Here is a 13,322-nt window from a genome sequence, read left to right on the forward strand (position 1 = left end):
GGGTGGGGGAGGGGATGTATGATCACTTATGGACCGCACTGGGGGTTCCTAGACATTCTGGCTGAATTGGTCTACCAGGATCCCTGCTGAAGGTATTAGTGGTCTGACAGTTTTTGGTGGCTGCTAGAGGGTGAGGGTGAGTGACAGGGTGAGTTCAGCCATTGCTCCAACCTGACTTCCCTGGGCTTCTGATGAAACTGAGTTTCACAAGGCAGCTCACAAACGGACCTTGGAGAAACTTCTGAGCACCGACTAAAGTCAGGGCAACTCCTTATCATCTTTGCCAATTTGAACACAGTAATTTCTGAAGTCTCAGCGCATAGCCTGCCTGGTAGGAGGTGTCAGTTCAGAACAGACAGGGGTCTCTTCTGGGTCACCCAGAGAAGAAGGACTGCTTCTGTCCAGAAAAGATGACCAAGGAATCCATCTGGAGGACTCTGGTACCCCCACCTCCCACAGCAAGCTGTACTAGAAGATCTGGTTAGGTTCCCTTCAGAGAAAGGGAGACTGGCTAGCCTGTGCCACCTACTACCAGTTGCCTGAGCGAACACCTGTGCGGTGGCAGTGAGTCCAACAGTGTTGACACAAAGACCTTTCTTACTCCGAAGGAAATGATGGCCAGTTTGTGCTGACCAAATACTAGTATGCTGGCAAGGGGACACAGACACAGGTTGCTCTAGATGGCACATTCCATTGTAGAAGAGGTTATCCGAGGGGGAAAGAGAATACCATACATTATTGTATTTGCTAAATACTTTGGTGAGGATTTCAAAGAAGTGGATTACAGCAGAGCAGAGAAATCTCTGCTGTAGGCTTCAGATGCTATGTGATGTTCTAAACTTTGGGTTGGTGGAAGTCAGTGGTCCAGAGAGCCGAAGAAACCATTTAAAATAAAGTTTACCTCTAACAAAGGTGTTAGGTCAGATGCAGAGGTTTCTGGACAGCGTCTACTTCTAGAACTAAGAAAAGCTCACTATAATTTTAGCTCTGGCTGCGATGCCCCAGCTCTCCACGGTCACCAGGTTTTACGTGACTGAGTCTGCAGAACGTCCAACACATGCAGGGCTTTTTGAGAAAATTTCAGTTCATATCAATCTCAACAGCCAATTTACTGGTTGGAGAAGAGTCCAACCTCCCAGGGTTGTTCAAGTAGGACCGTGCCCTAAAGGTAAATTAATTGCGACCGCAGCATCTGTGGCTTCCACGAGGGAGTCTGATTACAGCTGTCTCCAGGCCTCTAACTGTGAAACACTTAGCTTCATGGGTCCCTCGAACTCCTCCACACGCCGTACTCACCATGTAGAAGTGAAGAGGGTCAGCCCCCCCTTTATGTTTCATGTTGGAGGTCAAGCCATGTGGCTGAGGAACTCCCCTTGTAACCTGGAAATGGGCTTACATAGGCGGTGATGGCTTGTAGCTAGCGTGCAGCTACATTTCTCAAACAGCTCTGATGAGAACTTCCGGGGTGGATGGACAGAAAGCAGCCCCACCCCTGGATCGACCACACTCAATGAGTCTGGATTAAAGCTCTGGAGTCTGCTCTCTAACAGGCTCCTTTGGATACCATGCTGGTCTGGTCTAGGTGCCCAGACTTGGCTGCCCAGTAATTACTCCTGAAGAGAAAAACTCCACCTCTGTTTGATGACCATTAGCATTCAGTGTCCCCTCTTCCCACCCCTCTGATCCATGTCTTAAAAACAAAACAAAAAAAAAAAAACCAAAACAAAAAACTGAGGGCATAAATGCCCATAGACATTCCATCCTGGCCCCTGTGTCTGACTCGCACCCTAACCACAGTATAGAGCAGTGATACCATCGTCACCCCTAGACGCCCTTTACCCCAGGACTCTGGGACCCCTAAGCACATGCAGTGATCTGTGTGACCCATCCTGACCCTGGAGGCCTCGGGCCTGACCCTGTGCCAAAGACGACTCACTCTATTCTCCTTGGGGCAGTCACATGATGGAGGGGAGGGCAAGGCATGGAAACAAATGCCCAGACTCTGTTGAGGCTGCTTGCTGGAGGCAGCCCGGGCATTAGGTTTAAAGCTTCCCAGGACGTTTCAGGTACTGAGCACCAGGTACTCAGGATAGAAGGTCTCCTGCCAGGGAGGCCCCAGCAGCCGAGCATAGCTAAGAATGGGACCGCGCCCAAAATGATAAACTTTACTTAAAGCAGTGGTTCTTAACCTGTGGGTCATGACCCACAGGGGTCAAATGACTTTCACAGGGGTCACCTGGGATGGTGGGAAAACACAGATATTTTATGATTCATAACAGTAGCAGAATTATAGCTATGAATTAGCTACAAATGCAGGTTTGCGGAGGAACTAGATTAAAGGGTCCCAGCAAATGAGCCCCCCCTTGGCAGGTTTGTTTTCTTTTCCTCTTTTGTAACAGGGCTGGGTGGATCCTGCTGATGATGATATCAAAGATTGAACACATCCGCTTCTCTCCCCAGTCAGAGCCTTTCTTTTCAGCTGGTTTTGCCCCTCGAGGCAGAGCCTATGTATTCTCTGCTGCCTTTCTATTCTTGGATATTAAGTACCATGTGTAGAACATTGTGGGCATTTGGAAAGAAGGAAAGATAAAATGTGAGCTGGGAAGAAGTGATTCCTTTAGCAAATACATATGCACGGCCAAACGCAGGGCTGCCCGTCCTGTCTTTTATATCTTCTGTTGCTGTTTCTCTGGGGATCCGTGGAGTAAAATAAGTTAAAAATAAGAAGAGGAGAACTCTTGACAGGGGCTCAGGTCCTCACACTCAGGGCTATGAGGAGCCTTGGAAGTAGAATCTGGAACTTCTGACTTCACACGTTGCTGAAGAATTCAGAGAGCGGGCTCCTGTTCCCCTAAAAGGCAGTGGAACCTGACCTCTGGGTTGTCACAAAGGGACCATGGCCCAGGAGCCATGCCTACAAAGAGGTATTGCTCTGATTGGAGCCCATAGGTATGACAGACCTGTGGTTTATATCCATGGCTGCAATGATAGAGGTTCAGTTACTCTTACTCAACACTAGATGGTGCCCAGACATCAAGAAGGCACTACAATCTTGGCCTAGGGTTTAGGGTTCTACTTAGGCCTTGCCCAGCCTCACTCTGTGCCCCTGGAGGTGGGCACTACTCCTCCACAGAGACAAGTGAGGTAGTGACACTCTTCATGGCTAAGAATGTCTCCATGGACCTCTCTGATGAAGGACCTCTCTAACTCTACACCCTGTGGCTGTAGTCATCATCCTAGCTTTTCCCACCTTAGGCCATAGACACTTGTAAGCAAGGTCACTTGTGAACAAGGTCAGGTACCTTCCAGGAGTGGGGCTTTGGAGAAAGAGGCCACAGGGTTCCATGCATCAATGCCTTCCCAGAACTGTCATCTCAAACAAGTGCCACCATGACTGGCCTTCCGTTGTGGGTTCTGGGAACTGAATCCTACCTAGTCCTGATGCTTTTGTGGCCAGCACTTTATTGACTGGGCGTTCTTTCCCCCCGGGCCCCATCGTTGTCATAACAGGTAAGGAAACTGAGGCACAGATAGACTTGCTGAGATGTATTCCACTGAGCGGAGTTACAAGCCAGTGATGCAGGCCTAGGGCTTTTATTCAAGTTGACCAACATGGACCAGATGTGTTCAGCTGGATTCATGCACAGACAAGACTTTGTTTCCTACGCTGGAGCTACAGAGTCAGAATGGCCACACTACGGAAAGCAGTGAGCGGGGCTGGGGCTGCAGCTATTGAGAATTACGACGTAGGACATGCGTGGTGAGGTGCCCCTCCAGTCAGCACCCTTTCTGACGAGAGTCTAATGCATCTACAGGGAAGGGAGCGTCATCAGTCAGTTCTCAGCAGCCATAAAATGGACAAGCCTCTCTGTAGACAAAAAAAAAAAAAAAAAAAAGTCATTTTAGGAGAGGTTCTTGAAGTTGGCTAGCGCCACTCACTCCCCTCCCTCCAGCCCTCTTTGGGAGGAAGCTGCTGGATGACTCTGCTGGGAAGTTTCTTTGACTTTCACCAAAAGCTGTCAATCGCCCTGCCTTCCCTTTGTTCATTGAAAAGGCTGAGCCACCCCATTCTTCATGCCCACGGGCTACCTTGGCAGCTAGTGAGCCATGTCTTTCAATGAACATTCTCTCAATCCAAGCAAGGTTTTGACTCCAGTTGTGTCTTGGAAGGGATATTGAGTGGGTCTTAAAAAGCACCTCATACCACAGGACAGCTGACCAAGCTTTCCAAAGTCTTCCAATTCTCGTAAGATATCAGCAGAGCAGATGTGTCAAGTGTGGAATTTCCACGGTCCCTGAGGCCAGTTTAATGCCAAATCACAACCCTCAAAGGTTCTTGACCACCAACTGAGATGTTCTTGATTAAATCCAGCCTCTGAGAGACATCACAGAACTCTGCCTTGGGAGTCTGTTTCTCTCCAGGGAGGATTGACACGGTGGCATGGGGAGTATTTCCCTCTGTCTGATCTCCTCTACCAGTAGGCTTTAAATCCAGATTCTAATTTGTGTGCCATTCAGATTCAAAATAGGGTCTCTTTCAAATCAAGCTTTTGAAGTTTCACACTTTAAACTACTGGCAAAAAGAGGTGACTAGGAAGTCATGAGACTGTCTTGACTAACTAAAATGGTGCCCTTCCTCCTCCTCTTCCTCCTTCTCTTCTTTTCTCTTCCTCCTCTTCCCCTTCTCCTTTTCTTCCTCTTCCTCCTCCTCTTCCTCTTCCTCTGGAATGTGTATGCACCTTGTGTGTGTGTGTGTGTGTGTGTGTGTGTGTATGTATGTATGCATGTAACTATGTGTTCACACACATGTGCAGAAGCCAAAGGTTGATGTCAGATGTCTTTCTCAATCACTTCCCACTTTCTTTACTCAGGTGGGGTCTCTCACTGAACCCAGCGCTTGCTAGTGTTGGCAGCCAGCTTTGCTCCAGGGTGCTGGGATTACAGGTGGGCACTGTGCCACCCTGGCTTTTTACGTGGGTGCTGGGGATCCAACTCCAGTCCTCATTCTAGCATAGCAAGCACTTTGTCCACTGAGCCAGTGCCCCCAAATACCCCATTCTTAAAGTCTTCCATATCCAAGCCCGTCAAGCCCTGCAGCATTCCAACAACTTGGTCTGGGCTATTCTCTCAGCCCCTAGATTCGTAGTCATGCTCTCTGGTGGTTTGAATGAGAATGGCTCCCACTGGCTCATACATTTGAATGCTTGCTCTCTAATTGGTGGATGATTGGTAAGGATTAGGAGGTGTGGCCTTGCTAGAGGAGTTGTAGCAACTGAGGCATAGACCCCTGGACTTAGACGGCCATCTTGTAAGGAGTCAGGACTCAACTGAGCAGGGAAGATGACGCTCAGACATTGTGAGAAATACACACTTCGTAAAGCAAGCAGTGATCCTAGGGGAAGTGCACATATATGTGTAAGAATGCATATGGGACAGAAGGCTCTAGAGTACCATACCACACTGCAGGGAACAGGCGTGGCTGACAGACATTGTCTGTAGAGGGTCCCAATCCCTTGAAGGTCTGCATGGCTATCATTTCAGCTGTACAGCAGGAACTACACAGAGTCGAGTGGTTTATGTCCAGAGCTGGCTGGTTTGTCCCAGCTACCATGCTTTCTTGCTGTCCAGGGTGACCTTGAGTTTGGAAGCAAGGAAGGTGTTTGAGCTGTTAGCCTGGTTAGGACCCCTTTCCAGAGTGACTCACCGTGAAGCACACACACGCACACAACCCAAACCCATGGTGTGCTGTAGCCTTGGCAATGTGAAAATGGACTTAAGGGAGGAGGCAAAACAGAGGTCCTGAGAGATGCTGGGGAGGTTTGTGGAGACAGATCATTCCAAGCTGCTTCCTAGCACCGTGCTACAGCAAGGACCCTCCTCTGTCTCTGTGTTATGATTGGCAGTTCTTTACTAGTTGGCCCGCACTGTTGTTGCTCCCTTCCACAGCACTTCTTTCTCTCTGGGATAATGTACCGTGCCTGTAACTGGGCTGGATTTTGTCTACACGGAACAGCCATGTGTTCTCTTTCTACTGTTGCATGGGAACAGTGTCTGGAATGGGCAATATGGCCAGTGAGATTCCACTGTCCCTGAGGTCAGGATGGCGCTTTCTCACCCGTGATAGTTATGATGGCGAGTATACTCATGTACCCATGCATTTGAATACTTCGTTTGCAGCTAGGGGTAGTGTTGAGGGGAGTTTATGGAACCACTAGGAGGTGGAGCCTTGTTGGAGGGAGCAAGCCACTGGTTTGGGCTTTGGTGTTTTATGGCTTCTTCCTGCTTTTTCTGGTCTCTCTTTGCTCCCTGTGTATAGACATCAATGCAATCATCAGCTTTCTGCTCCTGCTCCCATGCTTTCCAGGATGTTGCCTTGCTTTCCCTGCCAGGGTGGACTGTATCCCTGTGGAACCATAACTTGTGGGAATCCATTCTCTCCTACCATGTGGGTTCCAGGGATCAAACTCAGATCATGGGACTTGGCAGCCAGCACCCTTAGCTACACAACAACTCCTTATTAAAGAAAGAAGCCCTGCTTTGACGTCTGAAGCCACACATCGAATACTGGTCTAGTGGAGGACCACGCTGTTTGGATGTAGGACTCTGAAAAGCCAACTGCTGGTTTGGAACAGGATTTAGGAACCGTGATCTTCAGTGACTGAAGAATGCTCAGAGGTGTAATTCGTTGTCCCTTGGGTGCTGCTTGATTGGCTGAGCTGTGGTTGCTAGCATGAAGACACTGATCTGAATGGGTTGGGAGCTGACTGTGGTGGTGACTGTTCTGTGGTGAATACTCACTTATTCTCCCTTCTTGGATCCCATTCTCTGACTTAACGATGTCGATGTCATCCTGGATATCAGAGGAAAGGAAACTTAAGAGAGAAGGGAATGGAGACAGGGATGGCCTCAATGACTTTAATGCTTGCTGCAAAGGCACAAGGACCTGGGCTCAGATCCCCAGTGGCCGTGACATGCTGGGTGTGATGACATACCCTGTGACCCTAAAACTAAGGAAGGAGAGTCAGCACAATCCTTGGAGCAAACTGGCCAGCCAGTCTAAGCAGTCAGCAAGCTCCAAGTTCAGAGAAAGACCCGGTCTCAAAAAATGAGGGGGATTTCAATAGAAGGAGATATCCCATATCGACCTCTGGCCTCAACACAGACATCTATGTTCACACACACACACACACACACACACACACACACACACACACACACACACACACACACACACATATATACATGTACACATATACATCTTCCCCCATACACACAGAGATAGAGATAGATAGACAGAGAAAGAGAGACTGAGACGCAAAGACACGGAGACAGAGAGAGAGAGAGAGAGAGAGAGAGAGAGAGAGAGAGAGCTGGGGAGGAACATCGCTACTGGCTCGTCACTGCCAATGTTTTCTGTACAAAAGCAATGACTCTGTATGCCTCCGTTGCTTCTTTCCATGACAAACCTTTATATCTGTTTATCTTTTTCCTCCCTCTGGAGTACAGGGCCATTCGTGCTGAGAGCTGGGTCTCTGCTAAAGATAACTCTACTCCTTATCCCCAGAACATCCCTGAGAGTTGGGACTAGTCACAGAAGTGTGTCATAGTTGTGATACATGATGAGCATCAAGGAAAGCAGTCTTCGCCATGATTAACCCCCACACCATGGTTCTGTTCCCGTCTTCCTCTTGGATCGCAAACCACCCTCCTACACATAGAGTTCTGAGTTATGGTCTTTGCTTTCCAGCAACTTCCAGACAACAAAGGATATTTGATTCAGTTGAGAACATTGAACTCATTTAAGATCAAAAGCATTTCCTTGGATGAGCTGGGCGCTCCACTGGAAAGGCCCAAGAGCAAAGACTTCTGTCGTACATTGATGTAGACTCAAACATAGTGTAGTGATCACATACAATCTGAGTTACCCACAGGGCAGCTGAGGCAGCGACCTGCGATTCATTATTTAGATGATAGCATCTCTGAGAGTTGCCTAAGTGATATTTATGATATGTTGCCATGACAACTGTTCTTGTTTTGAATATCATTAAAAATCTATCAAACTGTGCTAGTGGACTTCTGATTCAAATCACATCTCCTGACAGAGCCTCTCCCAACCTACTACTGAGATGTCCAACTGCAATGAGGAAACTATAACTAGAGAGCATTTTGGACACTGGCCCTTGAGAGAAATGAACACACAGCCTGTCAGAAGACAGTGAGATGCCCTCTTGCATCTGTGATAAAGACCATGAGGTCAGCATCTTTGCACAGTGATTCCACTCAAAGTTCTGGAGGGCAGAAGTTTCAGATACGAAGGCTACAAATTACAATGCTCGTGAACTTCAGTGAAAGACCACTTCCTCATCTTCTCCACCTAGAAGCCACTTGCTTTCCTTGGCCCTTGACTTGAAAGTCACAAACATGGGAGACTTCTCCTACCCTCCTCCTTTCCCTTCCTTCCTCTCTGGTCCACATTGTCTTTTCTAATTCTGCTCCCTCCTTCCCAACACTCTCCTCCTACAAGGGCTCTTATGATTAATTATTCACAAGAGCAAAGACTTCTTTTGGCTCTGTGTAGCAATGCGGCCATATATTTGGGGGCCAGCAGGTAGGCATCTTTGTGTGTGTGTGTGTGTGTGTGTGTGTGTGTGTGTGTGTGTGTGTGTGTAGGGGGGAAGTCTCCATGCTCACCATAGGCTCATATCTCATGTTCTGGAATAGAAATCTGTGGAGGTCATCCACCACCCCTACAGCTTGGCAACATCTGGCAATACACATTGCATAACTTAGAGATGCTTAGAGACTTGGCATGCCCTGGCCTTTCCTTACCTTCCCAGCTTTGCTCCTGACATGTCAGATGCTTTGAGGGGCCATTGAGGTGGCTCATTTCAAAGATAAACATGGTGTTTATACAGTCTGGATGTCCTGAACTATGGTCCTCTCAAGTGCATGTGTTGAATACAACTATGTTTAAAATAATCAAGAAGTTATTTGTTTTGCTGGAGTTGGATTAAAGGTGTACCTGAGGAGAGGCCAGGGTAACAGTGCTAACAGGGATGCTACTGTAGCTGGCTGTGTATGAGAGCATAGCAACATTGTTACACCTCTGGTCGGTACCATGAAACCCTCTTTTCCCACTCTCCACACAGTGTACAGGGCATCTGTCTTGTATCCGGAATCAAGCAATTGTGACAGGATATCGTCATTTATAAAAGTCACAAAAACAAGATTGTGAAATCAAACCTGTAATATCTTCAGGAAGTGTGTGGTTTTATGTGGGCTTCCAGCTTGTAAGGCCTGTGACGTCAGACCAGCTCTCAGCCGTTTCCCACGCCATCGAAGCATTTGGAGGCTGTGGAGTGTTTTCTGCTATAGGCTTTTACTCTATCCTTTCTCACCTCCCAGTGTAGCCAGACCATTCTCTTAAAAGTAACAGTCGATCAGGATGAGCCTACCTGGTCCCCTGGCAGCTGCTTTCTTCAAAGAGCTAAAGCAGCCCTTTGTGTTGGCTTTGTGTCTGGCTCAGCCTGATTGAGTCCAGTCTCTCAGGTCAGCTGTATGGAAAGACACACAGAAGGAACGGAATCCAAGTCACCTCCTTCAGGGCCTGTTGCAAGCTGGAAGCTCTGAGGAAGCTTCCTGCTCCCATCTTGCCTGTCACTTCAGTCTGCTTCCTTCACATCCGGGTTACGTCTTCCGAATGCCGGCTGGTTCTGATTCTTCCCCTTGAGATTCTTTGTGTACGTGTGTACGTGTGTGTGTGTGTGTGTGTGTGTGTGTGTGTGTGTGTGTGTGTCTGTATGTATATAGATTTATCTCTCTATATGTAGGTGTGTGTGTGTCTCTCTCTGTATCTCTGTGTATGTGGGTATATCTATGTGTCTGTAGGTGTGTCTCTGTAAATATGTGTATGTGTGTCTGTCTGTCTCTGTGTGTAGGTGTGTCTATGTCTATGTGTTTGTGTGTGGGGGGGTGTCTGTCTGCCTGCCTGTCTGCCTGTCTGTCTGCCTGCCTGTCTGCCTGTCTGCCTGCCTGCCTGTCTGCCTGCCTGCCTGTCTGCCTGTCTGCCTGTCTGCCTGTCTGCCTGTCTGCCTGTCTGCCTGTCTGCCTGTCTGCCTGCCTGCCTGTCTGCCTGTCTGCCTGTCTGCCTGTCTGCCTGCCTGCCTGCCTGCCTGCCTGCCTGCCTGTCTGTCTGTCTGCCTGTGTAGGTATGGGGGTGCAGAGGACAGCTCTGGGTTTGGTTCTCCTGGAACTGTCCACCTTGCTCTCATTGCCCCTCACACTCCTGTCGATTGTCAAGGAGGCTGGGCAGGCTGGCCAGTAAGCCCAAGTATGTCTCTGCCTTCCAGCTTTGGGATCAAAGTTGTATGGCTGCTTCAGATGTGGGCACTGAAGATTGAGCTCCAGTCCTAAAACGTGCCTGATAAACAGTCTACTTTCTGAACTATCTCCCCAACCCCCAGCTGGGGTTCCCTGGTGGTTTTATGTGACCCACAAGATGAACTTGTAGCTCCTTCTCCTGGTGACTTTCACCCTGGCCTCTGGGAGTTCAGCAGTGTGTGACACAAGTCCTCCTTCCTCTTTGCTGGCCCCTCGTGCCGTCTGCCCTGGAAAGACTCTCTGAATAATTTGCCTGCTTTACATCCTGTTCTGTTCAGGTATTGTCAAAGGGAAATCATCACCACTGTAGTAAAAGTAAATTTCCTGGATCTAATTAAGAAACCCTCTGTCTCCTCAAAGACACACACAAAACCTATTTGATTGTTTCATGCTAAGTGAAGCCCTAGCCCTGACCTCTCTCCAAGCATTTCTACCTCACGCATCTGGTTTTGACTTCATACGTATAAATGACTTGATTTTAACAAAAGGACTCAAAGGAGGGCCCGCCGGCATGGTTCTGACTAGGACTTGTTATCTGAGCTGGTTTTCCACATCTGTGTTTACCAACGCATTTCTGTCTCCCCTCGTCTCTCAAGGATTCTCCAGGGAGGTTGATTATAAAGTGTTCCGGCTCCTCTCTTTCCGTGGTCTAGCTCCAGGCCTTGATAAAATGTGAGCTGGGTATCCAAAGAGACCCACGAGGAATAGTGGGACAAAGAACTGGCTTCACCATAAGGCCTTCCAGTCGCCGTATATGTACCTGCAATTGCAAGGGCCACCTCCCCTGTCAGACATAGGCAACCCACTACTTAGGGACCACCATACTGTGAGAGGCCCACCCAAAAGATGCAATGTCTTTTAACATCAGGAGGGAGAAAGGAGGTGTTAGGGCCAAAGGCATTTTAATTATTTTTTCTCCCACATTAAAAACAAGAGGAAGCATTTAGGGGCTAGCATTTGCCATCCTGAGGTTCTGGTGAGTTGGGGTTCTAGCCTATAAACTCAGAGGGGGACTATGGAGGCTTTTAAACCTGTTATGTTGAGGGGAATCCATGAAGAAGGGCATACAAAAGCCACCCCTGTGGCCTTACTGAAAGTTTGCTCATTTGATTGTATAAAAGAGATTGGGAAAGAGTTCCCCAAGAAGAAATTTCGGGGTGTCATTTGAATCTCTGACAAGGACCCCGAAGCCTCGCAAACTCCGTCTTCTCCCCTGTTGGTGCTCGAGTCTCAACAACACATGGAACCTACAAACTACGTCACCTCGAATCTTCATTCACTTTCGCCTTAAGAGTCTTCATTCTCTGCCAAGCTCTAAAAAGGGAAACTGTAGCCACTGGACTCCCTCAGCAAACCGTATATCCTTTCCTACAGTCCAAAGAGCTGACCTAGCCTCTGCTGAACACGTCAAAGAGGACGCCTGCCAATGTGTTTTCCATGGCCCTGTGGCTGACGGGAGGCAGCTGGAAGCAGCTGGATGACTCAGGAGAGGCACTGGCCCAGAACTTGACTAAGCCAGGACAGAGGAGACCACATCCTGTCTCATATTTCTGCTTCTCATTAACTGGAGGCTGTGTATTCAGAGCTCCATAGACATTAATCACATCCCCAAACACCCGGGGGGGACCTTTTAACACCGAGGCGGAGTATGTGTCCCACAAGGTCACCAGAAGTCATTTTGAAAGTCAATGGCACAGAGAGAGAGAGCCAGGGTCATACTGCCTGGTGATCCAGACAAGAGGTGGCCCCAAAGGTTAAGGTTGGGTGCAAGGGGACTATGGAGTCACCTTTGCCAAGGAGAGCATGAATTGGGTTTCTTCATTTGGTTCCTGATATCTATGTGCATTCTCTCACAGACCTTAGGGACTGGGAAAGAATCAAAGGAGTGACTGTTTGCAAAATGTTGCTACTTACAATGCCTCACTCCCTCTGTATAGGGGCCACTCTCAGGCTTGCTGATGACTTAGAAAGTAGCTTCGAATGACAGTGTCTCACTGAGAGAACCCTTGTGGAGCTGCTGCCTTATAGAAACGGCAATCAAGTTCCACCGTTGGTTGGAGTGAGTTCTCCATTCCCCGCAGAGAATCCGGCTGCTGGACTTAAGTGATCAAAGCCATCCCATGAGGTGGAGGCCTTGCAGAATGACTAGCAATGTCTTCAGGATCGTTTCCACTTAAGTCCGGCACTGTGGGAATCAGTAGGGTCACCCAGACCCGGGGGCTGCACTGGCAACGGCCCCTGGGAATGAGCTGTTCAGAACGAATGATTAAACCCAAGTCAATAATTAACTGGGGCTCTGTGAGGCATTTGCAAGGCATCTAACCACAAACTGCACACGCTGCTGGGACCCTGAGATGACTGGCTCTGATACAGAGATCAAAGGCACAGGAAGTCATAACTCCTGGTGCTACTTGTCAAACATGTCAGGCTGGAACAGTCTTCTTCCTGAAAACCTCTTTCTGCTGTGTTCCTGCCCCCACAGGCAAGGGGGAGCTTCATGATTTAGGGGAGAATCCTCCCTCACAACCCAGTCTGAAGAAACTCATGTGAGGGGTGTTTGCTTAAAATAAGTCTATTTGTTCTCTCGGAAGTGAAGTGTAACCCAATCATCTGGTTAATCATCTACATAAGCAAGTTTCAGATGAACTGAAGATAATCTGAATTAGGTCTATAGAGCGAGCTGGGAAGAGGCTAAGGGGTCACTCCCCAGCTTCCTAACTCTAACCTCAAGCTTTTCTTTACTGAATCTCCACATCAGGGCCTTGCTCATTTATGAGGAGTGCTCCCAGGCCCTTCAGACCCTTTTCTCTCTCCCAAGAGCCACCTTCCCAAGAGGGTCCTAGCCAGGAAGGTTCCACCCCTTGAAAGCATGTTCCACAACTGACTTCTCGCAGAGACAAGTTCCCAGGGAAAGAGCTGGGAACACACTTCCTTCTGCCCTC

At 48.5% G+C, this 13,322-nt stretch overlaps 1 long non-coding RNA gene across 1 annotated transcript in view; it reads right to left on the bottom strand.

Annotated features, from left to right (window-relative positions):
- Positions 1-3,531: 3,531 nt before the first annotated feature.
- Positions 3,532-13,322, bottom strand: part of LOC102554187 (uncharacterized) — a 39,566-nt gene continuing 29,775 nt past the window's right edge. The window contains exon 2 of the long non-coding RNA XR_594483.4: positions 3,532-3,868. This is a non-coding gene — a long non-coding RNA (uncharacterized LOC102554187). The remainder of the gene's footprint in view (positions 3,869-13,322) is intronic.

This window comes from Rattus norvegicus, chromosome 9 (assembly GCF_036323735.1).
Source record: "Rattus norvegicus strain BN/NHsdMcwi chromosome 9, GRCr8, whole genome shotgun sequence".
NCBI classification, from domain to species: Eukaryota; Metazoa; Chordata; class Mammalia; order Rodentia; family Muridae; genus Rattus; species Rattus norvegicus.